Source organism: Gallus gallus, chromosome 5, assembly GCF_016699485.2.
Source record: "Gallus gallus isolate bGalGal1 chromosome 5, bGalGal1.mat.broiler.GRCg7b, whole genome shotgun sequence".
Classification (NCBI taxonomy): Eukaryota; Metazoa; Chordata; class Aves; order Galliformes; family Phasianidae; genus Gallus; species Gallus gallus.
The window spans coordinates 45,602,538-45,623,413 of record NC_052536.1 but is presented as its reverse complement, the minus strand read 5'-3'; the positions used below and the strand labels follow the sequence as shown (position 1 = coordinate 45,623,413).

Below are 20,876 nucleotides of genomic sequence, written 5' to 3'. Positions count from 1 at the left end.
GGACTACACAAAGTAGGGTCAAAAGTCCAATGCCTTAGGTACTATGTAAATGGTTGGAAGGAATATACTAATAGGCAATTTGAGATGAGCCGGCCACGTAAAACCTTAAAAACCATATATCTATATATATAGATAACTTCACTTTTATTTTTTCCATCTCTTCTCCCTGTAAGATTTAACCCATTTACACCAGTGACCTACCAGAGAAGAAATCCCAGTTAGCACAAGTGTTAAAACAAGCATTTAAAGATGGTATGCTCAGGCATTTTCAGAAATGCTCACAGCCTCTCTGGGTTGTGAGTTTGGTTTTGTTTTGTTGGTTAGGGTTTTTGTTTGTTTGTTTGTTTTTTGTCTGTTTGTTTTGTATTTCAAACCTGAAGTCTTCAGCTGAGAGCAGAGATTACATAAGGGCCACCAAAGGGGATTCTCAGCTCAATTCAAGAGGCAACATACAACTCTGCAAATGCCAAGACTACACCTAATCTGACACACTCAACAATTTCTCTGTTGTCTTAATTGAGGACGCAGCTTCTGCAAGTGGCAACACATCAGAGGAACAGTAAAAAGCCACAAGCTGCTCTATTCCAGACTTAAATACTATCTCAAGTCTTTGCATCATTACACCAAGGAGTACAAGTTAGGTAAAAAGATGGCTAAAGGCAAGAAAGGAAGCTTTATGAATATTTCAGAACTCTTAAATACCTTTGAAGTGTCAAGCCTTCAGAATTAGGTACTGACACAATCTAAATACTAATAGAGTTGCGTGCTTTATTCTAACAAAAGGCATTAAGCACATGGTGAAAAGAAATAATAAGGTAGCTTCAGCTTGAGACAGGCTTATCCTGCTGACCTGTTCCCCCAGATGAATGCCTTTGCAATATTCTGCACATAAGTTTGGAGGAGAGATGGAACAATCACCCACAAAGCAACTCATCCCGACAGCAATCCCCATGCTGATTGTATGTTGGCTGATCAAACATGGGACAGTCTCACCTACTGTGGCACTGAAACAAGTCCTACTCAGCATGACACTCCAGTCATTTGCTAATGAAGCAGTTGTTTTTGCTGTGAGATCACACAGGGTGTTCGACCCAAACAGGCTCCAGTTGGAGCTTGCTTTTAATTAGGCTACAAAGACTTAGTAGCTCAGTATCTAATGATTTGTTCCACAATCAGACCTTAACAAGTTTGTGAAACAAAGTTCCCCAATGCCGAAAGAAATAAAGATTAGACATAAGCTTTGAAGAACTCCATAAGGAAGACTCAGAAAAAAAATTCATACCCTGCAGAAATTCTGTCAGAGAATTAACTGTAAGGTGAATAATAACTACACTCTGTTCTGGAATTAAAGGTTGAATATGACTCCAGGGTTGTATTTAAGATGTTCAGAAAAAGTGAGTGCTGACAGTAAGGAGGTATAACTCAGATGAGATGGTTTCAAAGGGACACCTGGCCAACAGAGCAACATGTGTGCTGATTGGAAAACCTGAAAACATCTCATTATGGCACATCACTACTAAGACTATGAGTATTTTGAGCTTTCCTCAAGCAAACTTAACACAAATACATAGCCTGGCTGCCAGATACTCTTACTTGACGCCAATCTGTGAAGGATCTGTTTTCGGCTGCCTACACCATGTCCCAGCAGGGTAAGATCTTGCAACATGAAGGAGGCAGCTGTCATGGGGGAATGCATCCGAGCTCTGCCTGCTGCCACCAGGGTCCTCCCATGCAGCTTGGAGCTGAAGTGGGCCTCCAGGCACCGGCACAGCAACACTAGAAAAGCATCTGCTGCCTGCTGCAGAGGTATTTCTACAGGCAGCGGTTTCTCAACCTCTCCTAGCTGAACTCAGTGCTTATAGAGAGTTATCAATGTTTCCATTCACAGCAAACACTTTTATTCTTTCCTCTCCACATGCCCTTTCATGCTACAGAGATGCCAACAAGGAAGGTGGAAGGAAAACATTCAAGTGAGCTCAAAGCCTCTGTCTCTGACAGAATTCACTGTATTGTTTACACTAGGAGGACATTAAAATAGAGTTATCTAAAGGCTTACAGCACACATTCTCTGCTACACTGAAGATTCCTTAACATCAGACACATTCACGGTCTTCGATAATACAATATGGATTTTTTTCTCTATTCCTTTCTAGCTCTGATGCCCAGCAATCAAACTTAAGCCTCTAGTGTACACACTGCAAATAGCTTAATGTTAAACTTTCGCAAGGCAAAAGTTTCTTCCAGAGCATATAAAGCCCTGCATAAGGTATATACTTTGGTTTTAGCTATCTGTTAGCCTGCTTTTGCCTGCGCCTTTGGGGATGCTGTTTTATTTAGCTGCAATTGGAAAGGTTTTATTCTATCATCCAGAAGGGTGGGAGGAGGGAGAGAAAAGGAGAAGGAATCATTACAGCCCAAGGTCTTCTATTGTGACATCACAAAAACCATACTGCTCTATGCACACGCATAACAGCCTGGAGGCTGGAAATGTAAAAGCTTACCATTCCATGGTAACTAATAAGATGGAGACTAACTTCTTTTGGTTCATCGTTAAGAACCAGCTTGTAGCAGCACCTAGAAGTTATTTCCCATGTTTAACAAACGTATCCAGTTCTATGCTCCAGCCCTCTGTAACATAAATAAATCCTTTAAAAGAAGTGAGGTCAGGCTGCATTTCACTGACTCCCCTCCCATGTCCTCTCACAATAGGAACAAAGAAGATGGGAGAGTTGTTTGTACTGGACCCAGGGCAAACTGTAGTTTATGGCTGGGCTTGATAGTTCATCTTGTCCAACCTAAATGATTCTATGACCATGCCTTCACAAACCTATTCTCTTCCAGCTGAGAACCCACAGCAGGCAACTCTATGCAGAGGGCATTAGCACTCTTCCTCTATTTCAGAAGTCGTGATGTACACTTTGATGTTTATCAATAACAGACTGGAATCACTGAGCCACTGACTTTCGCTGCTTTTGGCTTCCTGCAGGTTGATGGTTTAACTTTTGCCTTGCAGATTAATTTCAGCCAGTGCAAAAAGTATGGTCTGAATGACCTTCAGAAATCTTATGACAAAATCTTCCATGTGTTCCTATTTGCAAAGAAAGAGCAGTCAAGACAAAGAAAACCGCAGATTCCATCTCCTTGAATGCTCTTCACATTTCATTTTTCAGGTCCAAGATTTCCTACTTCTCCATCAATTTTTGTTATATATAGGATTTACACTTTTTCTGTCCAATTCAGATGTATGCAATAATGCATTAGGTTGGCCAAAAACTTTGAGTTCTCCAAGATTGCAAAATGTTTAAAATAAACTGATTTCCCACACTGGTCACCCAAGCAAATGCCTCAAGCACTGCAATTAGATAGTTTTAAATAAGTTGCTGAAATATTAATCTTAGTATTCATTATTCTCTCATTCCACCTTTATTGTTTGATGTTTCTTCTTACACCATCAGATGTTCTCTCTCTGTGCTTCAGTATCCTCTGGACAGCAACACATCCATAGGATGACTCACATGCTTGGATAACTGTGTATTCAAGAGGATACACTGTGTTCCAGAGGAATAGATTCCTTATTCTTTAGATGGAGCCAGTTTTCTTTGAAGTATCTGACCCACCTTCCAAAAATTTCTTCTTCAAGTTTAAAGATTTATATTACAGTTCATAATACTGTAGGGAATTTAGATGATCAAAGTGTAGCTTTTTCATTTCTCCTTGGGCTTGATATTTCTGCCAACTCACACACACACACACACACAAAAAAAAAAAAAAAAAAAAAGAACAACCAGCCCCTCAGCAACTCCTTTGCTGAGGGCATCAAATTGAAGTGAAGGACACTGTGAAACGGTAGCAAGCATAAGCAGAAATACTGGACTGTAGCACTGTAAATGGAGGAAGATACTGCTAAAAGGAGGCAATATTTTGTAAGAGCTTTCATTATATCCCAAGAATTCAGTAGCATTCAAGTTGAGCTTTAATTTAGTTATATGTTATAGGCAACTCTGTGCATGGAATTGTTATGTATGTAGCATAAAAATAACTTTTCTCACTATGGCTTTATGTTACCCATTTGGTTTAATCAAAGGGTTATAAACTCATTTCTAGCTTTAATATACTGATGGGAAGAGGTCTTCAAACCATCCAAGGAGACACTACGTAGAAAAAATTCACAGTTGAAGTAATGAGAGGAAAAGCTTTCAGTAGCTAAGTTAAAAGACTAAGACATCTGTCTGATAAAACAGCAGTGGCCCCACAAGAACCCTCAGACTGGAGAGAAGAAGAGCTCTCCTGCCCCTTGTTGACACGCTCCTACATTCAGCATAATTATACTTAGTACTGCAGAGCCAATAGATGCAACACACCACAGCCCTTCGGTACATCACGTAAGTATTACTCCATGTATTTATTTCAGATTTGAATGAGGCAGGAACAGCAGTTTCTAGGATATTCTTCCATATATTATTCTATTCAGAATAATATTTCGTAACTTAGTAATTACTAGCAGAAAATTTATTTTTTTCCTTAAACATGCAACTAATATTAACAATAGCTGCAGCCATCACTAGAAACTAAACATACACAGTTGAATCAAGGTGAGATATATAAGGCAATACCTAACACCACCACTTCTTTCTCACTCCCACTGCTGCAGAGCCTGGAAGCCCAAGACACTCTCCCAACCACTTAATTATCTAATTCTATGGGAAAAGCTGGGCTAGGGGAAAAGGGATCAGCCAACCATATACGTAAACTGAATCTACATGACCCACAAAGAGGACCAGATAAGTACACGATCATTCACCAGAGGAATACAGGTTAGCTCTTAATCCCCCAAGGAGCAGTTCAGCCCCAGAACAGCCTCCTAAACTCTCTAAAAATTGAATGAAGAAATTATGCTGCATTGTATCATTGATTGACATCCATATTTTCTTCAAAGCAAATTTATTACTTCTCAGTTTTATTACTTTTGCATCCAGATTTCGTAATAGCAAATTGGGGGGAAACAAAAGGCACCAGGAAAGTTCTAGCTCTAAAAATGGATTCACAACTGGTAGCCTAATGGAAAGCAGAAGGGCTCTTTATATCATTTATAGAGTAGGCTAATGGATAGAATGAAAAAGTATACAGACTTTAAAGAAAAAAATTGAAGACAGAAAGGTAACTTAAAATTTCCAGCCACGAGCAATCTGGTTCAGTTTTACTTTCAGCCTGCAGTTATCGGAGACCTTATCTCATTTATATGATAATAGCTTGCCTCATGTCAGCTCAACAAGCAGAGATAGCCTCTACGTGGTGCCGGCTCCTCGAAGGCTCCGGCTGAAGCATGGACGTGGGTGGAAGGAGCTCTCTGAGCTCCGAGTGCCAATTAAACTTGCCAGTGAGCTATGCCCAGAAGTGCTGCATGAATGTCTTATTGTGAACTTAACTCTTTATAATTTTGTGCACATTTGGCATGAAAATATTTTCAGAGCTATCTGTTTCCACAGGGAATGAGAGACTTGCTGCAGCAATTTGGAGAAAACTGCTACCAAGTGAGGAGCAGCAGCATGTCATGGGAAGACTAAAACATTATACCAGGATGGTTACTACAGCCGAAAAGCTCTATTTTCTATAAGTTTCTTATTAAATATAAAATGAGAAAACAGGTCAAAGCAGATCTAGAAATTAATGAGAAAGAAAAGATTTTGGTCTTTTGCAGTTTCAGAAGAAATTACTAAGGGATGGCTCATTCACTGCCCGAAGCATAGGAGGAGGGCAGTGACTTCCAGAGTTAAATCAGCCATAAGGTTTTCATAGGTGCAGTGATTTAAAGTTAACCACATAGCAAACATCACTACAAATTAAAGATCTAGAATATAAGTTCCACTACTGTAACGAGTGCTGTCTCAAAAAGGTTAACTGCAGTTTTGCTTAAAACCCACTATTCATTTAGGTGCATATGAGAACAACTTGTTTTAACAATTTCCCACAACAAGCTTGACAGTGAGGCACAATAACTGTCTGCACCAGAACTCCAATCTCTGCTCGGTGGGTTGTGTTTTAATGTCTGTAGTTGTCAGGTATATAATACCAGCTCACCCAGGATGGAAAAGTCTGGGCTAAGGGGGAATTTCATTACAGTGCATCTCAGAGCCCAAAAGGATATGATTTCTAGGTTTTCTGAAGGGTTCCCGTGCCTCCTGCTGGGATGAAGAAGTATTGAGTATTAAAGGGAGGGACAGGAAGAAGCAAAAAGAGAGAGCAGGGACACTGTAATAGTATATATGCTGTGCTGTTTCCCTCTTCCAGAAGATATGGGTGGATTTCAAGTCTGGGCTCACTCCCCTATCCTTCTGCAGAGAATGAAGAAGCAGCCTGCTCAGACTGTATTCTGGAAGGAGTTCTGGGAGGGAGATATTTTGGGAACACTAATTTAAAACACTATACATTCCGAGTATTGAGTTTTATATGAAATTTACTTGCAGTATTTATAAATAACAAGATCAAACACATAGGATAGTCAGTAGTGGCAAAGAATAGAACACCAGTATGTTTAAGGACCGTTATTTATCAAAACCTAGAATGTTCCATATGAATGTCTTAATCCCTGTGACATCATGGTACGATGCCCTCAGCCACATGGCCCAGAGAAATAGAATTTAAAAGCAGCACTTTGTGCTCCTAAGCATCACAAAGGACTGGATTCACATCACTTCATTGCTAGAACCATCACTCAGCCACATATGCTTTATGTGTGTGTTAAGAATGCGAAGTTAAGATTAGTAGTTTAAAAAAACCTTTGGAAATGATTCAGAAGTTTTCCTGTGGTTGTAGGCATAATGCAGGAATACTTAGAAATCTGAGCAATGTATGTACGTGGAACTCTGACCATCACTAGAGAAGTAAAAGAAAACATCTACTTCACCCTAGAATCCCCAGCTGCAGTCTTATCATGGACTCACGGAAGTGCTGGACCACAGACCGCTGTACTGGGAGAGATTGAAGTCAATGTCAGGGCAGAGGTGATGGAAATACATCTGTGAAGCTTTGGTACAAAGAGAGCAGCCATCAAAAGATAAGTCAGTTTTGGACAGTCTGAAGTAGCCTTGGGAGAAACGTGTGAAAAGCAGACAACAGGAACACAAAACTGTTTGCCTTAGCTGATGTAAGTGGAACCGAGTTGATAGGCACAAATCATGAGGTTCAGCTTTTAAACACAAAGGATGAAGTCACCTGTCAGCTCAGGAGACTGGGAAGGATTTTTCACAGTGAGTAGCCACCAGCTAAGCCATCTTCAGAATAAGAAATATAAATAAGCATAAAACTGTCCATCAGTTGAGAACATCAATAATGAATTTTCACTATTAATAAATCCTGCCTCCAGAGTTTTTCCAGCAAGCTTAATAAATATTTCATTGTCTTTCATTCTGAGAAGTAATTCTCCCCTCCCCCCCAAAAAAAAAGAAAAAAAAGAAAAAGACTCAGAAAATCCTGACAATAAATGAAAAAAAATCATTTAAAGTAAGCTTTTCAAAATCTAATAGCTGCAAGGAAACGTTAGTGCAGTTTAGCTTTGACTGCAACAGAGTTGGGACAATTATGAGACGGATTTAATGAGCAAGACATCCAGCATAGTGCTATTAAATGCTTTTCAAGCATAATAATGTATATTCCAAACAAATGAGAAAAGGAACAGGGAAAAAGCAAACAACAAACATCACACAGTGCCACTGCACACGTCAAATCACAGCCTTTCATGGAAAGCCCATAGTCTCTTGTGTAAATTAGAACCTGAAACACTACACATAGTATGTGCACATAAGGGAACCATACATCTCATTGCCAAGTCTTGAAGCACAGAACAAAAGAACAGACAGAACAAAAAGCCGAGACAAGCATCTTACAGTCTGGAAAGTTAAAACCAATGAGGACAAACCACATGTGAAGTTGTAATGAAAAGCTAAGTCTCTCAAGGCATTAAATGAATATGCTCACACACTAGTAAACATTTTAAATATGTATTCAAAGTCCTGTTGGATTCTAATGCTTCTGTGATAATTATAGATGACTCTCATCCTAAGTAAATAATTCAATAGCAAAAAAATGGCTTGGCCTGGAAGCAAGATAAGCAGTGGCCCAAGACTTTGGATAGCTGCTTTTTACAGAGCGAATTTGGCCTCAATTTTGACTTTGTGAGGAGAAGTTTCTGGAAAAGAGGAAGACACAAAAAAAAGCCAAACCATTTGTATTTGCAACTGCTATTTAGGATCAGCACTTCTGAACTTCATCTGTTAGAGGAAGAAGAAAGAGCTGATGGGGTGAGAAGAGACCCTAGCAGTGCATATCCTATGAGGTACAGCTACAGTGGAATAGCTCTCATATTTGAGGGCAAAGTTCTGTTTTATGCTCATTTTGATGAGAGAGTAGGATCCTGCAGTGCTGTAAGCTGGCATTAGACACTTGGGAGTACAGACACCTGGGAACTCAGCAGGCTCTGGAAGGCAGAGTACTATCTCATGTTTGGGATTTGTTTGCTGTTTATTTATCTTAAGCATAAACATGCACCTTTCACTAAGCACTTAAAAGTAATCTGGTTATGAATGAGAGTAACAGTAATAACGTACTCCTGAAAAAGGAGGCCAAGGGAAAGAAATTCCACTTGCAAGGCATTAATCAACGAGCTGATTAAATTCAAGTTTCCACTCACCTGGAAACCAACATTTTTTATGCAAGAGACTTTAAAGCAAGGTTAAAATATATATACACAAGCATATACATCCTAGCTCACTTCCATTAACTCTGATGGGTCTAAAACGTGGTTTGTCCTCACATACATCTAGGCCCAATCCTAATCCCATGGGAGTCCTTCAGACTTAATTCTAATATGGGACATGAAGACACACACAAAATATTTGTTTTCAATAGTAGGGGAAAAAAAAAAGAAAAAAGCAACAAGAATGTGAGTAATATGGAATTCACATCATTCTACCATGCATGTTTTCAATGCCACTTTTGTCACAAGGTTACATACATTAAAAAAGGCACTAATGAATTTGAAGCAGAAACCACACATCATTTCAACTATGCTTGAGTCTGCGACTCCTGTCAGCAAAATGGCAACCCAGAAAGCTTTCCTAAAACACTGAGATATTCACAGGTATTTGCAATCTATTAGCACACAGCGTTGCAACATCCTGAGGCCATCCTGTACATGTAGACCAGATCAGATCTAGCTGCTCTAACAGAGATGAGATGCACAGAGATGTGTTAAAACCTAGAGAAAACATTCAGCAACCAGTTTGCATCTGGGCTTTAAATATAATATAATATAATATAATATAAATAAATAAAAGCCTCAGGTACCTCTAAAGTTACCAGAAAACCAGACAAGACATTCCATGTAACATTTTGTTCAAGCCTAAAGAACCCTTAGATCCAGCTTTGGTCTGGCCAACTTCACTTTAGATAAAATTTTCTATAAATAACTCTTAAGAAACTGATCTCTATACTATTTCACAAAAAAACTGCCCCCTAAGTCAGAAGATCAAAATTATGTAAATATCACTGACCTGTTTCATTTAGACCTCTCTTCACGAGCAGCTTGCTGAGTTGCACACTCAAATCTTCATCAGAGACACCTTTTGGCTGTGACCTTGGCACTAGAAAGAGAAAGAAATACAATAATCAGAGTGTAGGGATACAGCTTAAAAACAAACTCTGACGCAGATCTGTTCAAGAACAATAGGTGCAAATATATTTTATTTGCAATAGTTAAGTAAAATCCATGCACAGCAAAAAGGGAATAGCTTACACAAAAGCCCAGTCCTTACAATACCTTCAGGGACTAACACATAGCATTAATATAAGCAGCAATCACAACAGAACACCTTCTACAGAAACAATTTTGCACAAAGGAAGGCTGCACATGTTTATTGCCATTGTATTTTGTAATTAAAAGATAGTAAAACAATCAGTGAAATCCATACTGTGAAGGATGTGAGACCCTGGAACAGGTTGCACAGAGAGGCTGTGGGTGCCCCCTTTCCGGAAGCACACAAGGCCAGGCTGGATGGGTCTTTGAGCAACCTGGTCTAGTGGGAGGTTCCCCTGCCTATCACAGAGGGGTTGGAACTAGATAATCTTAAAGGCCTCATCCAACCCAAATCATTCTATGATATTCTTGCAGCTGCAAGAGGCAGAGGGGCTGAGGATCTGGGGTGGAGTAACACAGTCAGGGTGCCCCACACCCAGCAGCAGGCTTAAGCAAGGGTGTTTCCTATTAAAACAGAGTTATACAGCAGCTTCTGCTGCAAACACATCCATTCTAGAAACTAGAAAACGGGTTTAAATTATGAGGACGATGAAATTTGGAAACAATGTTCCCAAAGGTCAACTTTCACAAAGAGACAAATGAGGCACAACAAATTAAGCTGTCTATTCAAGATCAAATATGAATTTTGTGGCAGGAACAGGAATCGGATACCAGAAACTGAAATGCCAATCCAGGTCCTTTAAAATAAAGTCAATGTTCTTATCGATGGAAACCAAATATGTTGAAAGTTTGCTGGCAAAATTTTGCAGTCCAATATATGCAATGTGAGAAAAAGAAACTAATACAAGAAAATATTCAATTTCTATAATATTAATAAACTGCTACTGGTAGCAGTAAATCCCTACCACCAGTATTCAGAGAGATTTTTAAAAAACAAATCATTAAAAAAAAAAGTATTTCTGACAAAGGGCTGTGCTTCAGAGTGCTGCAGAATTTATCAAGATGCTTATGGGCAGCTTTTTGCTTCTTTTGCATGGCAAAGAGAATAATTTATTGATACCTCCGTGTAACTTGTTCTTCTCTTCTGTTGTTTTCCTTCTAGCTTTTACCGTTGGAAATATCAATATAGTTGTGTCCTCAGAGAATAACATCCATACTTATGGAATTCAGTTACAAATAAACAAGCCTGGGTACTTCTGTTTCTCCTGAACTCCTTTTGATTTGGGATTATTGCCTGACTGCAACTTATTTTTCCCTGCACACACTGCTTGTCAGTCTCTTGACCTGGCTCGCTCTTTCTCGGTGTGAGAAGAAATCAATGGCAGAACTTCTGTTGGAGGATTTCCAAGGGTATCTCCCTAATCATCAATTTCTTTGTCATGCTCATCTCAAGCAAGCCCTATATGCTACTTGCTTCATCAGATTTCTTTAAGTCCTAATTCCAGTACCAGACTGTCATACTTGCTGTTGTTTGATTAATCCTCAACTGCTCACTTTATACAAACAGAAAATAAAGAGAGAGAGACATTTTCTATTCAAGAGAGCAGATTTCAGAACTGACGTTTGTTTGGTCCTCGGGTCCCCAACTGCCTCTCCCCACCCCGGGACTAGGGCTGTGTTCCAGCCATAAACACATTGTCACCAGTGACAGAAGGGAGCCAGTGACACCAGGTCACGCACTGTCCCCAGTGCTCCCTCATGCTCACAAGGATGTACGCTGCCTGTCTGAGGGACCTGGATTCCCAAACAATATTAAAAATTCAGTCCCAACCTTCTTTTCCCCTCAGTCTTAAATGAGGCAGAACCTTTTATATTTTTGGATAGCCTTAACTTGTAAAATTTCATCACTGTTCTTAGCTCCTGGTTCATGCTGAGATAGAAAGTCATCTTTGGTCAGAGGGAGTGATCCTTTACTCCTGTTCTGACCTCCCAAAACTGGAACCAAGTGGTTCACTCTCATCACCCAACCCTTCATGTGCTTGACAGTGCTTGGAAGAAGTGGCAGGACTTGCAGCTGCCCATGGGGGTATGGTCTGTAGGAACATTACAGCTTTTTCTCTACTTTCCCACAAAACACAGACCCTTCACTTTCCCTCTTTCCAGAAAAAAATATTCTAAGACCAGTTTTGTGCAATCTGTGGGACTGGAACAGCAATTCCTAGACATAATGCAGTCCTAAGGCGAGTTGTACAAGGATAAAGAAGTGAGGGTTTTTCCTTTCTCCAGACAGCAGCAGAGTCCGTGAGTTCCCCCATCTCCCTGGAAACACATTTACAGTTTCTCTCTCTGCTTGTCTATCACAGTGCTGCCATTGCCACCCTAATGCCCGGCCGCAGTACCTTGTGCACTCCAATGAATCAATAACCAGAGCTACTCTGCCGAGAAAACCACTTGAGCAGAAATAGATTGGCAAGACACAAAGGCTCAGATTTTCAAGAATTATTTGAGTTTTGAGCTGTGGAAAGCTACCAGCACAGCTTTTGCAGCACTGACTGCATCCTTATAACCTAAATCACTTGCACGTGTTTCTGCCTAAATACCTTCAGAAAGCTGAAGGAGAGAGGTTAAGTCTTGTACTAAGTTATTCAGTGATTTGGGGTATTTCTCTTCTATGGCAACACCGAACTCAGACTCTTAGCCAACACATGGAAGGACCAGAGCACCCTCATGCTCTACAATTTTGTCCCAGCACAGGGTACTGCTCAAGGCTCCCAGTGTTGGAGTTGTGAGCATCTTCTGGAGAGGCAGAGTGCTCATGTGTGTATGTAGCAGGAGGGACAACAAGAGCAACTTGCCCTGGGCACCATAGTCAGTGAGAATTCCACATCCTCTACTGGCCGCTTGGCCCTGCAAGCTGGGAAGGCATCAGCATGTTCCCACAAGCATGTTGTGGAAGTCTGAAGGCAAGTTTCTTATTGCTGCCTGCAAAACCTGGTGGCAGGTTGGCACAGTATCAGAAGCAGGAGCTCAGCTTGGACTGAGAGTTCAAGGTGGTGCCAGGAGCTGCTGCAGGGCACACTGAGCTGCTGCTCTTCAAAGGGCCTCACTTGTGTAAAGAGACCAAGGGAGTTGCTAAACCACAGACAATGAAAACAACTTTAAATGAGAGATTAAATGAAAGAAAAAAAAAGTTGTCAAAATGTCAAGGTTAATGTTTTCATAAAACTAACCAGGGAACAGCTAGACAGCATGAGTGCAAACCTTTAAATTAATTAAAACTTTTAAAGTGTGAATACAAAAATCTTTCTTCAGTCTAGACAGGCAATAGCTCCATACTTAATGAAGAAACAGCCATTTTGTTATTTCTGGTCTTCTTTTTTTTTCCCTTCATCCTGGTAACTATATGTAGATTTGAAATTCAAATTCCAGTCCATAAAGATAGAAGAGCTGTAATGAACAGGACTGCAGCCTCTTGCCCAGAGCCATCCTGCACATATCTGGAGCAGCAATCTTGCCCCCACCGAGGCTCTGTCTGGGGATTGGCAGCATCCTGCAAACATGCACACCAAGCCAGGGATGGAGCTCATGTGACATATCTCTGGCCCCCACTCTTAGCTGGGCCACGGTTGTTTCTGCACTGCATCACATGGGTGGTTGCTCAGAGGCAGCCGGAGGAAAGGGACATCCTTATGTTACAGCCTGGCAGGGGCCCTGCTATTCAGATGGCCAGAGACAGAAAATATTGAATTTGTGGTATCTCTGAGAGCATCTGGCCTTGGCAGATCTCTGACAGATTTTAAGAGATCAGTTTAAAAATCTTTGGAATCTTGTTGTCTTGCAATTTGTTGACAGGGGGCATCATCATTCAATATTAGCGATATCTATAAATTAACTATCTGGCATTTTCCAGATGTCTTAGTCTTATTGAAACAAAACAGCATTTAAACTGCTTAAAAAAAAAAAACAAAAAAAAACATATGTTAAGAACTCCCCATAATCTCAGTTCGGTTATTACTTTCTCAGCACATCCTGTTTTTTTACATACCACCTCATCTAGTGGATAATAAAATAAATACATGCTCTGAAATCACAAATGCCAGGTTTCCATCCCTCCTTCCATATGTTGCTCACGCTTCTGTGCACAAGCTGAACTTGGTTAAATTGCCAGGGACTTAGCAGAACCAAAACATCCTTTGCTTAGCCACCTTACACAGCTCCTTTGTTCTTCACCTTACTAAACTTTGTCATATTTCTTACTGTTCTCTTCAAAGAAAAATTCCAATTTAGGGACTGCTAAGTACTTTTTCTCCTTTTTAAAAAATATATCTTGTTTAGACACGCTGTTTGCAGACAAACACGGGTGTAAAGATATTCAGCAAATGACAATAATAGAAAGATATCAACATGGCTGAAGGTTGATGCATCAACTGGCCCTAACTGATCTTCTGAATTGAACTCTTTCTTGAAAGTAAAACTGCTGTGTGCTTGGAGCCGTCCCACCAACTCCAACTAGAAAAGCTGCTCACCCCTCCCTCCTTCTGTCTTTTATTCCTTGCATACAGGAGGTTTCCTATTGTCAGAGTCTATTTAAACTCACTTTCAAGCAAGCAAGAAAGAAGCAGCAGTCACATGATCAATTGCATTGTAGTGTGAAGTTTTATAACAATGCTATGAAGCCTCAATAAATGAGGGCTGCATACAGCAAGCCTCAATGAAGTCAGTGATGCTGCCAGTGCTGCAGTGCTGGAGAACAGGTCTGCTGGTGATAATGATGACCATACACCTGTTTATGTAAATGCTAAGTGAAGAGAGTCACAATCCTGATGAATTGCAGTATCCTAGGTTAAATAAATCAGCTGGGAGACACTGAGTGAAGAGGTGCTCCAGAGCACAAAGACCTTTGCTCAGCCAGCCCTAGTTGCAGCTCTTCCTGTGCCATCTTCCATGCCAAGCTGTTGAACAGACCAGACCATGCTGTCAGAGCACTGAAGCTTGCCTGCCGCAGGGCAGGATTTGGCCTTTCACTGAGCTAAAAAATGATGGAGAGGAAAGCAAGGTGCAGGAATATTCAGTGTGTTTATGACTCACACTGAAATCACTGTCTCTGCCACCTGCTAAACCTCATAATCTTAAACTTGAGATGGTATTTGCCTTCAGCTATCTGACTCTGTGCTTCAGCATGAACCCCATCACTCCACTCCTAGGAAGTCCATCACTATTGGTTCAGGATTATGGATATCAATGATAAATCAGTACTATGGCATCATTATAAAATATGGATATTGGAATCTTACAAGAGAGCCATTTTATTATGGAGCTATAACATTAATTTACCATTCTGTTCTTCACAGTGCTGAAACAATGCTATTTCACACAGTATGACCTGCAGAGAGCAGGTAGGCACACGCAGCAGATAAGCTGCAAAGAAGAGAACATCATTCTGTACATTCAGCAAGAGTGTTTATAGCCAGGAAGACTACAGTTCTCAGGTTTCTTCAGGAAGGTCACCAACCAAACATGTTAGATCAAAAACTCACACTTCTCTGTACAGAAGCAGCAATCCGAAGTTCATTTTCATAAAACAAAAAAGTTTCAAACAGCACAAAGCACAGAGCAAATTCCAAGTATTCCAGCAGAAGAAAAGCTGAAGTTAAGAACCAGGTTGCTTTAGATGAACATTAAGAAGTTTAGAGTTTTGCATACTCTGTTGATAACCTAATCTTTTCTGTTAAAACAATGGAAAGCTCTTACTTTCTTCCAAAGGAAGACTAACACAAGCCATTAACTCTTCCCCCAGTACACTAGAAAATGAGCTTAGTGTATGTCAATCCTCTCTGCTTTTAGCCAGTTTCTGGTGAGAAATCTCAGACATGCCATGATTTGTGGCACAAAACTAAAAAAATAAATAGATCTACCTCTATGGAAGATGCATCCTGACAGGAAATCAACACTGAATGTTCCCAGGCTACTTTCTGCTTTCACACCTTTCTTTTATAGTGTTCTGTTAAATTGGAACCCAGTGGTGTTTTTTGATGAGGGCTTATACTCAAAGTGAGGACATTCAACAAAACTCTTACCCACGTCCACACCCTCAAGGGCACAAGGCACCCTTCGGGGACACAAACACTGTTTTTCTGGCCTTTGGTACAGGAGTTGGAGCTCACTAGTCCCAGCCTGAGTTGTAGGCACAATTGCGTTGCCTTTCTAATGGAGAAAGGGCAGGCAGAAAAAGGGAGGTGAAGAGAGACCCAGGGAGATGCCATGTCAGGGAGAGCAGCCAAGCAGCCATCCCCGAATACCCCTCCTATTAAAGTCAGGCAATCGTGGCCTTTTTGCCACCTTCCCCCTCCTGCCATTTAAAAACTGCAGTCAAGAGCTGACGTGGGATATGTGCCTTGCTTGCACTGAGAATTCCTTGACTTGGGAGAATTTATACTGGGATATTAGGCAGACATAAACAGCCATAACAATTCTAGCTCTGCTTGTATGAATGATCCACTGATGTGTGTAAAATGCACTCTATTACTGCACTAAAGTCAATTTGCAATTGATCATATTGCATTTCTAGTGTCAGCAGATATGAAAACATGTCATTTACCAATGCTTAATGAACCTCTGTGCTGACAAGACATAAATATCAATAAGCAGCTCTCCAGTTAAGGAGGTTAACCAGCAAAGTACTCGGTGAAAACATTAAAGAGGTAATCATCTGGCAATTGCCGTATAGATGGAGCAACTGCCCTGAAGGATGATAACTAAACCCATTTGAAGGAATATTACAAGAAAAAAAAAAAAGAGAGAAAAAAGAAGTAATTAACTTCACGTTATAAACTGAAAAATTTTATCAGAACAAAAAAGTAATTGCCTTTTGGGACTGCACTTGTCCTCTTTTCCATGAGTGCTTGAGGTAATCCGCTTAGTAGCGCTCTTTGACCACACTGGGTATTTGGAAAGGAAAAGGCAAAGCAATAAGTTGTTCCATTTCCCCCTAATTCTTCCTGGTAATGTTAATCCTTTCTTCTCTCTCTCCACCTCATCTTTTCAATGCTTTCACAGGGGCTTTAATTCTAAGATGTTTCCTTCTTTTCAGAAGAAAGCTTTCAGCTTCCTGTAAAGTTACAGGAACTCGATAAAGGGAATATTACTAGTGCTTAGAAGCACTACATGAAAGCGGAACACAGTAGTTTAAACTTTGCTTTATAGTTAATGGAGCAATTTAACAGCAGCTACAGTCATTGCTGGACTGAACATAAATTTCAAGTTCAGTTCAGATTTTAAGCAGCTGCAAATGGTGCTTATATTTAATCTATGAAGCCCAAGGCAGTGCAAGGTTTCCAAGCAAACATCATGGGAGTCCAGGATGGATGAAACTCCCTGAGTGCAGATGTACCTGTGGGTGAGAGACACACAGCCCTTCTATCACCCTGGCTGGAGCACCCTGAAAGCCTCCTCCTGGCTGCAGGGACCCGAGGCAGTCCCTACATCACACGTAGTCTGTCTGAGGCACAGGAATGCTGTTCTGATTCCAGATTTCTCTCTTCCAGAGAAAATCAGAAGGTAGTTCTATGATCATTAAGTAGTGGTAGGCCAGTCCGTTCCTGCAGTGCTTCATTCTGAACCAGCACCTCTCATCTTGCAGCTGCACTGGAAAACCACTGAGCAGTCACATTGTGAGCAGCTTTCTGATACAGAAGGAAGACTGTAGTAAAGCTACAGGAAGAAAGGGAACGTCCCCCTCCTGAAGAAACATCTGGACATTCAGAGATAGATATCGTTAAGGAAGTTACTGCTTTTTGCACATTCAGTAACAACTATTTCAGTGACAAAAATAATTTTCAGTGTATCATAATGCTAGCTGTGCAAAATCACCAGGTGGATGAAACAGGAAGAGGAGTTTGCACATCAAAAGAAATACAATTAGAAGGAAATTGCCTGTGCTCTGCTGTAGCCCTTGCCACAGATGCTTACAGAGTATCCCATAAATGCTTCCCATTTCAGGCACAGTCTCCAGCTAAAAATTCATTATGCAGACCCAATCCTCCTTTCTCTTGTATGCATTCTATCCTATTTCAATGCAAATTCATTTCCCCTTGGTAATAATGATTGCCCACAGATCTCAAATCACATTTTTCATCAGTAGATGAAATGTAAAAGCAAACATCAGATACAGTTCACTAACCCCATTTTGTAGCTTCAGAAACCAAGGCAAGGGAGAGATCCCCAAGGCCTTCCAGCATCCTGGAACACAAACAGGGCTTCAGAGCTCCATAGTGCTTCCCTGGGTCCCTTACACCTGGAGTAATCTCTGTGCTCGCAACCCAGACCACGCACAAGTCCACACTCAAACTGAACCATGAGGAAGCTCTGCCTGAGGGAAAAAATTGTTGACGGAAAGGGTAATTAAGAACTGTTACAGGTTGCCCCGAGAGGTTGTGGAGTCTCCTTCCCTGCAGGCATTCTAAAGCCATCTGGAAACAGTTCTGGATGATGCGCTCTAGGGGACCCTGCCTGAGCAGGAGGGAGAACCTCCTGAGGTTCCCTGCTACCTCAGCCATCCTGAGATTACACAGGTTTATAGGGGACAAAGCTCAAGTCGTTTGTGTGGCTTCCCTACCTAGACACAAGCATTTACAAGTGTGTTTGGAGGAACTCATCTGGTTTTCCTTCTGGTTACTGCCAGCATCCACACAGCACTGCCCTCTCCTCAAGACTTCTCAATGTGCAAGTGCCAATTTGCCAACCACAATTAAAGTGAAAATCTGCACAAGATAAGAACCCAAATCAGTTGCATGAATATTTTAAAATGTTGTTTGTTTAAGCACTCTAATAGCTTCATGATTGTTCTCCTATGAAGACATACTGACATAGCTGAGATTGTTCTGCCTGGAGAAGAGAAAGGTCCAAGAAGACCTCATTGCTGCTTTCCAGTATCTAAAAGGGAACAACAGGAGAGATGAGGAGTGTATAGTGACAGGACAAGAGAGTAACAGTTTAAAACAAGTAGAGGGGAAGATAGCAGAGAATTTCTTCTGGTTATCTACTGTACAAGAGTGGTGAGGCCCTGGCACAGGTTGCCCAGAGAAACTGGAAGCCTCACCCCAGGTTAAATAGGGTCCTGGGCACCTGTGGGTGGCAAATGTGACCATAGTAGGGGGATTGGAACTGGATAGTGTTTAAGCTCCCTTCCAGTGCAAGCCATTCTGTGATTTGTGACCAAGAACAAAACCTAAATACCAAACAAAATGTAAAGAAAGCAAGAAAAATGCTCTGTTCTGCGTGTTACTGTTACTACGTGTCCTAAATGTTGGTGATGAAATTCAGTAAGTGTAGTTGTAGAAATGCTTCTCAAAGTGTTTCAAAACATGCTGAAGAATGCAGCATAGAATAAGACAAGATGGACAGAAGCCTTGACTTAACTGCTAATAGTTAATTGAATCCCACCTACTGTTTAGCCAGATACAACTTGAACAAAGCACAAAGAATGACAGAACTGCAATCAGAAGCACTACATAATATTGAATTAAATGTCAAATTATTATTAAATACATTCTCCACAATCACTACAATTATGAACCAATAACTCAGGAACATTCCACACCACACAGCAGTACGCTAAAAATACATTTGCTTTCAGATGCGATTTTAGACGGCAGAGCAGTTTCTTTGTAACTCACACCTGAACTTCAGAGTCCTTGCCCACCACAGTAATCATTAATCAAATTACAAGTTTGCTCCTAGGTATGTTCATAGCTCAGCCATATAGAGATATCTTACGATTGCTGTTTCGTATAGAGAAATACAAGGTTTTACATAACTGTGCTTGATTTTTTCAGAAATAAAATAGAAGAGGAGGTTTTGTTTGCACTGAAGGATGAGATTTCCCTCTGGATTTGCTGCCCTCTAGATATCTTTCAGTATAAAACTACCCTGTTTTTTAAATGGATTTTGCAATAATCTGCTTTAGCTAAAAACACAATGAGGAGGGAATAAACAAGTACAAAGGCAGGGAAGAGGCAGTGTTTGAATGGTTTGTCAAGCTACTTTTTTTTTTTTTTTTTAACAAAGATAAGAAGTCTTAAGATGATGCCAGTTGTCCAAGAGGAGAGGGCTGGATACAAGCATCTATGGGGCATCAAGTCAGTGCTAGAGAGCACTGCTGGTGGTTGCCATCACATGACAGCATGCCCCATTTCCTGTATGTAGCAGTGACATTATCAGCATGTTTTTCCCCCCACATACTGCTCCGCCAGTGGACTTCAATGCTGATGTAAGAAAACAGAAGTGGTATTTCTTCCCCAAAACTCCCTCACTCTTTGTCTGTTGGGTAATACAGCTCTGCAAAGCTTTTTCTAGTGATGCTACTCACTAGGCTGGCAGTGCCACTCCAAGACATTTCAGATTTATTTTCATTCTCTGCTGCAGGAGACCGTTTCAGAGATTGTGACAGGAAAGAATTCAGCAAATAATGTGTTTCCCACCTCTGCAGTCATCGTGATTATTCTGGCAGGGATATCAACAGATAACTTCAGTGTAGAAGATTGCACATGAGCATACAGGTACATAGTGCCACAGAATTTTAAGAGAAAAATGTAATACAAAACAAGAACATCGCTGTTTATTCATTATAAAGACAACACTAACAAGATGAGGATTAGGTAAACAGGGCAGACAACAAATAAAAGGTAACAAGATCTAAATTATTTCATTTGTTCAAGGACAGTACTGTCTAGAATACCTACAGCAAGAAGGCCACAACAGTCCCCCTAGATGAGAAGGTAATTGTTCCAATCATCTGTCTATTTGGTATCCTATCAAAGGTTTTTGAAAAGATTAAGGTGACTTGGGTAAAAATTTAATTAAATGAAGACAATAAGTCCCAGTTTAAAAGGAAGAGTAACGTCACACTTGAGCAAGATGGTTCTGGCCCATTTTAACTCTATGATGGTGACTTTTGGGTCCCCCCACCTCTCAAGCGTGGGTATGGATCTCTCCTAAGAGAGAAGTTCCATGCACAACCCCACTAAACAACCCTTGCAAGGAAAGAGGCATATAATAGTTAACATAATACCAAACAGAGGTTTTTACTAAATAAAAGCCATGAGATGAGAGAGGGAAGCATGTGGTATCAAGGTGCAATAGAAGAGGGTGCTAGGTAATCTTAGTGATGCTCCCATTTCCTGTGAAA

The 20,876-nt window shown here is 40.7% G+C and overlaps 1 long non-coding RNA gene across 1 annotated transcript in view; it reads right to left on the bottom strand.

Moving 5' to 3' along the window:
• LOC107053541 overlaps positions 1–20,876 on the bottom strand; it is a 150,883-nt gene that overhangs the window by 115,397 nt on the left and 14,610 nt on the right. The window contains exon 3 of the long non-coding RNA XR_005860585.2: positions 9,549–9,638. This is a non-coding gene — a long non-coding RNA (uncharacterized LOC107053541). The remainder of the gene's footprint in view (positions 1–9,548; positions 9,639–20,876) is intronic.